The following is an 8522-nucleotide window of genomic DNA, read 5'->3' on the forward strand; positions in this document are numbered from 1 at the left end:
TGCTGTGCACTGAATATATAGGATATCATGCGCTATAAAACAAATACTGTGAACATATACACAAATGCACTATAAAAGAACGGTTTGCAGCTCATCTGTCCTGTTAAGTAGCACAAGTGCACACGATATACATAAGCTAACAATATCCTCCAGTTATTCTGTCCAACTTTTGGTATTTATTTTTATTGAACACACTTTTTTTGTATTACGAAAAATAAGATGCATTTAACCTGAGCCATAAATGTTATGAAGCGTTTCGCTATATAAGTGACTATGTAAGTCACTAGCAAACATATAGTCTGCTTTGATATATTTTGAAGTTTTATATAGACTGTATATAAAATTATGTTTGTAAATAACCTTGAAACATTGTTCGAATACGATTTTTATGATTGTAAATGAAAGCGGTGAGTGTTTTATAGTGTACGTTTTCTATCAGTCACTTGTATTTTCATCAATGCTGTATTTTTACTGTGTGCGTATATGTGATATACGTGTTAATTTTGTATTGTTTTTCTAATATTCCCAAAGTGACGTTTCACAGAGATTTTTTCACTGTATTTTTCTATAACGTTTTTCGTTAATAACACAAAAATCTGCTATGGTTATTTTATTTTTGGCTCCAGAACAAACTAGTGTTGTCAAAAGACTAATTAAGCCTTTAAAATGCTGAATATTATGCAGTTACTAGATGCATATTAAGGCAAAAATAAATGAGTTATGAAAACTATTATGTTAGACGTCATTTAGGAAACATTTTTAAAAAATTGTATTAACTAAATTAGATTTATATCTGACATTACTCTCAAAATTACAGAAAATGCTGACAAAATTAACCAAATTAATTGCTTTAAAGTTAATAAATAAGTATAAATAAGTAAGTCCACTGAATTAAGGTTAGGAAGATGAAATCAGACCCAGGCGGGGATACCTTTACCCACAGATTTTCTAAACGTCCGTTAAAAATAGCATTCTACCTCATGAAATGAGAAAGGACCTTTATTTTGTATTTTACGCATATACAAGTATGTAAAATGTAGCATTTGTCTTGTATATGCTGCCTGATCTCACGAGGAAACGTAAGGATTTTAAGTTTTGTCAGTTTAGTGGCTAATTCGTACAAGTTCAGTTGTACGAAATTTTTTTTAAAAAGAGGCGTGGCACCTAACCGCAACCCTAACCGCAACCGTCATTAGGTGATGAGCAAATCGTACTAAATTATACGAATTAAATTGTACAAATTCATACGAATTCGCCACTATATCAAAAAGTTACGAATCGCTGCGAGATTGCGTTAGTATATGCTAGTTTTTCCCCTCGGAAGTACAGTATATTGGCATGAAAGTAATCTGTGCTTCAGATCTACACAGTATTGTGTGTGTTTGTTCGTCGTTTTGTTTTTTTAAAACTCACGTTTGCCTTATTCTGTGTGTTTTGGGGGAATTAAATATTCTATTTTGCACTACGTGTCATCTTAAAAGATGTGATGGGCCAGCTAATCTCATTTATTAAAGACAATGATAATAATAATAATAATATGTGCTGCAGATGTGTGACCCTGGAGCTCAAAACCTATACATTGCGCAAATAAAAAATACATTGTATTTGAGGCCAAAAATCCTTCGAATATTAAGCAAAGCTCATGTTTCGTGAAGATATTTAGTGCATTTCTTACTTTAAAGATCTAAAACAAGTCTCTGATGTCCTCACAGTGTCTATGGCTCCGTTTACACTAGTGCGTTTTAGTTTGAAAGCGGCGTTTTAGATCAAAAAACGATCCGCGTCCACATTAGCGTTTCTGAACATATCTCCGTCCACACTACGCCACCAAAAACGTATATTACGTGACCATTCGCGCACTCTGGGCATGCGTGTTCTAGTATAAACAGGAAGCATGCGTCTCGCTCGGCATTTGGTTATTGTTAGTCAACAAGCGCCAGTTGAACATTAAACGCGATGGCAAAGACAGCAAGAGAGGTAATTTTGTGGACAGACGACGAGGTCGAGTTGTTACTAAACGTAACAAATGAATAACTGCGAATAGCGCCTAAAACAGACAATAGTGCAAACAACGCTCCCATTTCTGTGCCCATGCTGTTGTTTACAGTACCGTCTTCCGATAGCGTTAAAGCCATGTGTTATAGTCATGTGATAGAGGCTTGACGAATAAGGGAAGGATACGCAATGACACAAAAGCCCCAATCAGGTAGCGAACCTCAGCAGCCCCGCCTCCGTTTTCAGATGTCTCCGTTTTTCAGAATGAAAACAGCCTCTACAGCGTTTTCAAAACGCTCTGTTTTCGGCGCTCGAGAACTCCAGTGTAGTGTGGACGGATGGCGTATACGTAGCAAAACGTATGCATTTTAAAACGAAAACGCATTAGTGTAAACGAGGCCTATGTGTGCGTTTTATTACGCAGAAAATGTTTTATAACTGTCTCAAACTGACCCTTTTATAGGCTTTGATCCTAATTGTGCTGTTTTGGTGACTGTCGCTTTAAATGCAAATGAGGAGGGCGGAGCAACAAACATCTGTGTCAGCAATGTCAGAGAGCTTAGAATGACCAAGAGGCGACAATCTGTTGTTGTTTGGGAAACAGCCACTAGATGCCGCTAGTGTCACGGGGCGGCCATTTTGGAATGAAACTTCCAATAGAACAACAGCATATTATAAGTGTGTAAGTTATTAAAAGTGCTGGTTATTGTGATAGTAAGTGTTGTATTGTCGTCTTTCAGGTTGTATCTCAGCTTTTAATGTGCTTTTTAAATAAATTAATTTACAACAAAGCAGCAGCTGAGATCCAATTACCGTCCAATCGCCTTCACTCCAAAATGGCGGAATCGCGGGGATGTTGCTGATGCAATGGAACGTGCTATTGAGTGTCGCCTCTAAGCTCTTTGGCATAGCGGCAGATTCAAAACTCTACTGGCAGACGGCTGCTTCTCACCCAGGGCTGTCTATGCTAATGAGTGGGCGGGGTTTTCCCCTTCTGATGACACGTACAATCAATGTTGTTTCTACCAAATCTGATTATAAATAGAATTAATTAAGTTCTACCATTAAACGCTGGAGATATTCACACACTGCTGCCACACAACTGTGTTTAAACCCCTTCTAAAGGTGATTTTGACACAATAGGTGCCCTTTAAATGTATAAAAAGTAGTCTATTTGTACACGTTTACAGCAACGGTTTAGATTTTTGCTGTTGTATATATCTCAATCTCAAAGAAATGTCCACTTATGACTGGTTTTGTGAACCAGGGTCACATATGTCAGCAGAGTCCTGTCTTAAAAGTGAATTTGTTAACACTTTAACATGGGAACCGGTTGTCACATTTAAATGTTGGTTGTCTATTAGTACTTAAAAAGCTTTTTGAATGGCTATATTTTACATCCTTCATAACTTAATAACACTTCTAAACTTAACCAGGCTAACTGTACGCAGTAAAGGTGGAGTTTATTGAGGCTAGGGTCACAGTTAATAGTTCCCTGAATAAAGTGTTTCCATTCATGGAGTGAACAACACCTTAAGTATGTTGATCTTGTGTCTGTTGTTGTGTGAATGATGTTTGTGTTTGCTTTGTATGCGAAACAGAGTCACATAAAAGGCATGTATAAAGCTATTTCTGAAGTTGGTCTCGTTTTTCGCCCCTCGTAGTGATTGTTATGCACCACAGATGTTTAAAAAGCTTTCATTATGCGTATTCATATTGGCTTCTTTTAATAAAATCAGTATATTTTTATTGTATAGCGATGGTTTGTTCTGTAGACTATCGAAAAAATATATAGCTTAAAGGGGCTAATAATATTGACCTTAAAATGGCGTTTAAAAAAATTAAAAACTGCTTTTATTCTAGCCGAAATAAAACAAATCAGACTTTCTCCAGAAGAAAAAAATTATCAGACATACTGTGAGAATTTCCTGAATCTCTTCAACATCATTTATTAAATATTCATAAAGAAATAAATAAAAATAAAATCAAAGGCGGGCTAATAATTCTGCCCTGTGTAATGATTCAGTCAGCTCATGATTCAGTTTGCTCAGAAAAGTTTTATTCTAAAATGACACTGAATACATTTTACAGTAAATCATACACTGAAAGTAGCCTAGATAACACGTTCAGTACATTTTGCAGTACATTCATCAGGCTGCTGCTGCGCATTTCTTGGTGAAACTGAAAAATTACTTACAACAAACCCCAAATATTAAAAGTTTCACAAATAAAAATGAAGGTAACACTTTACTTTGATGGTCCATTTGTCAGACTCGGGTCCAGTTAATCCCCTCACCAACCGACCAGCAGAGGTCCCGCTCGCCCGGCTACTGAAACCACACGAACTCCATTACCCACAAGACCCCGCGGTACCTTGATTACCGTCCAGCTGAAACCCTCCTGTCATTCAGAGCGACGTCATTTTTTAATTTTTTTATTTTTTGCTCAGCATTCAATTCCAAGCGTTTCCTACATTCTCTGACTGATTACTGTTGCCGACCCGGACCGATTGTTTACCTGTGGTATGCCGCCTGCCCAGATCCTAGCACGGGTTGTTGTTGTTTCACGCATCGCTGGTTGACGATTTGCTTCAGTGACGTAATGAAACAATTCATCATAAAGGTGTATTAAATAAACTATTCATTTACAATCCGTGCTTAAACATCCATGTTCAAAACACACACTTATTATTACCATCTAAAACGTAGGAGAGCGTTTTATTTATATGTTCACCACAGGTTGTTGATGAATTGTTCAACGCATCGCGACGATTTGTTCCAGTGACGTGGTGAAATTCATGATCAAAATGTGTACTGAAAGCATCCAACAATCCGTGAACACACAAAGGAACACTTATTATAGCCATCTAAAATGCCGGACAGCGTTTTATTTATATTTTAGCACGGGTTGTTGTTGAATTGTTTCACGCATCGTCCCATTGGCTGGTTGACGATTTGTTTCAGTGACAAAGTAAAATGTTAAAATTGATCAACAATTCGTGCTAAAGACAGATATTGATCTTCAAAAGGCACTTATAATCTAAACTACCCATATTACTGCAGTCATTAAACACTTAAAGTGACATGAACACTGATTATGAAGGGCGTTATTCAGTGTTTGTGGAAGCCAATGGATGTTTTGAAGCCACCAGATGGCGACAAGCATGTAAAACACATACAATTATTTGATAAAAATATATAATAAAGCAGCATTGTGAGATGTGGTTACATTTGATGTTTTACTTTTCCTCATATATGTTTTAAATAGTCGATTGTTTATTCATTTACATGCTGAAAAAGCATTTTAAACACAGACAGATGACAAAGCTGGGGAAACTCAATCACACCACTAGATGGAGACAAGAGACTGTTTAAGGTTTAATAATAAGATATTTAATACCAAAACCACAACAAAACTGCATGTTTGACCAAAAATACAGCAAAATAAAAATAAATAAATAAATAAAATAATAATATCATTAAATTAATACAAATTAACTTATTTATTTTTTTAGAAGTCATCAATTCCTTGTGTTTTTTATAAAGCATACAACACAGAAAAAAATGTACACAGGAAGGAAATTTAATTTAAATTATTAAATATGTAAACATTAAATAAATAAATATATATATATATAAATTAAATTATTTATTTTTATATAAAAAATTTATTAATTCACTGTGATGGTCTTTTTATGTGTTAATATTAAAAACAACATACACAACACACAGATATACAAGGTATACAGCATTTATTTAATAAAAAAAATACAGAAAAACAGCAGTAATTTATTGAATGTTAATACACCTAATCTGCTGTGTTTTCATATATTTTTAAATGTCATTAATTCTCGGATTTTTTCCAGCATCATGACTCCTTTAAATATGCTAATATGTCGTTAAAAAAACATTATGAATGTTAAATTATTGTAGAAACATTTACATTTTTCCTGAATACCTTAATAAACTGCCAATTCTGCACTGGCCATGTTAAAGAGACCGTTCGTTTTGAGAAATGTGTGAAACCGGTAACCGTTGACTTCCATAGTGTTTTCTTTCCTACCGTTTCAAATGTACTAGATTTGGACATTTTTCAAAGTATCTTCTTTTGTCTCATACAGTATTTGAACACTTAAAGGGACAGCGCAACCCAAATAATAAATATTCGGTCATCATTCACTTGTTTTAAATGCTATGAATTTCCTTTTTTCCTTGAACACAAACTAAAATACTGGAAAAAAAAAATCAAGAATCCACTGACGTCCACAGTAATACACTGCAAAAATTGCCTTTCTGACTTAGATTTTTTGTCTTGTTTTTGGGTACTAATATCAAAAAAAAAAATCTTAAATCAAGACATATTTTCAAGACAAGCAAAACAGTCTTGTTTTGAGAAATAATGCGCTAAAATGAAGGGACTTTTCCCTTAAAACAAGCAAAATAATCTTATGTCAAAAGGAAAAACAAGATTGGCAGATTATTTTGCTTGTTTTAAGGAAAAACTCACTTAGTTTTGTTATATCATTTCTCAAAACAAGACAACATGTTTTGCTTACCTAGAAAATGCTTCCTGATGTAAGAATATTTAGATATTTGGACAAAAACAAGACAAAAAAAATCTAAGTAAGAAAAGCATTTTTTGCAGTGTAACAACGTAAAAACTTAAAAATATTACACAATATTAGGTTTTTTTTTCTTGCTGGGTAGCTTTCTGTGTGCGTTTTAATTCCACCATGGATGTCAGTGGCTTCCCATTTCCAGCGAAAACATCTCCTTTTGTGTTCAAGAAAAAAGCTGATGATGGTTAACGGTTGAGTAAATGAATAAACGTTCAGTTTTTTTTTTTTTGTTGAACACAAAAGGAGTCCTTTACGCTACGCAGATTACAGACTGTAGTGGTAAGCTATCAGAGAGACATTTCGTCACCTCAGAATTATAAGGTTCTCTCTGCGTTCTGAATGATTTTGAGATATTGAGCTTCAAAGTTTTTGCATTCCATATGGCAAACATGTGTGTGACAGATCTTTCATACATTAACATGAGAGACGCTAAGGGTTCTCTAAATGAAAATGATCAAAGTTCTTTTTCATTTGCAAATTGGAGTAAAAAGCCATGATAAATGCACAGAACCTTCTCATTCTCAAAAGTCATTTTCCGCTTGGAATGATAAGGTTCTGTCTGGCAGATCCTTCATTGAAGCATTACTTTTCCAAAAATGCAAAAAATACATAAATAAATTGGTGTTGTAACAACATGTTGATGCTTAAGAACATTACATTTGTGTTTTCTATAACATTTGTTTCATGTTTTAGGATATTTTTACTTGTTCAAACTTAACTTACAATGCTGTGCTAAATATTTTACCCAGTGCAGATTTTTTGTAATTAATATGGTCATAATTATTCAACTTTATGCATTATTCATTCATTCATTTTCTTGTCGGCTTAGTCCCTTTATTAATCCGGGATTGCCACAGCGGAATAAACCGCCAATTTATCCAGCAAGTTTTTACGCAGCGGATGCCCTTCCAGCCGCAACCCATCTCTGGGAAACATCCAGACACTCATACACTACGGACAATTTTAGCCTACCCAATTCACCTGTACCGCATGTCTTTGGACTGTGTGGGAAACCGGAGCACCCGGAGGAAACCCACGCGAAGGCAGGGAGAACATGCAAACTCCACACAGAAACGCCAACTGAGTCGAGGCTCGACCCAGCGACCTTCTTGCTGTGAGGCGACAGCACTACCTACTGCGCCACTGCCTCGCCTTTTATGCATTATATTAATTATTAAATTACATTTATTGAATTGTATGCTATATTTGTTGAAATATATGCCCCATGAATTAAGTTAAGTATCTGCCCTTCAAGGCTTAATGTTAAATTTAAAAGACTTTAAAAGAAAACTGACAATGGGCAAAAGAGTTTTATAAACACTGAAAAGGGTTTCACTGACTATATATATATTAATATATTTATATATATATATATTTATATTTATATATTATATATATTAAATATTAAATAAATAAATATTATATATTAAATATATATATATATATATATATATATATATATATATATATATATATATATAAAAATAAATAAATATTTATATTTATATATATATATATATATATATATATATATATAAATATAAATATAAATAAAAAAAAAAAAAAATATATATATATATATATATATATATATATATATATATATATATATATATATATAAATAAATAAATATATATATATATATATAAATATATATATATATATATATATATATATATATATATGTATATATATATATATATATATATATGTATATATATATATATATATATATATATATATATATATATATATATATATATATAAATAAATAAATATATATATATATATAAATAAATAAATATATATATATATATATATATATATATATATATATATATATATATATATATATATATATATAAATATATATAAATATACATATACATACACACACAAAAATATTTC

The sequence above is a fragment of the Danio rerio genome, chromosome 4, assembly GCF_052040795.2.
Source record: "Danio rerio strain M-AB ecotype USA chromosome 4, GRCz13ab, whole genome shotgun sequence".
NCBI lineage: Eukaryota > Metazoa > Chordata > Actinopteri > Cypriniformes > Danionidae > Danio > Danio rerio.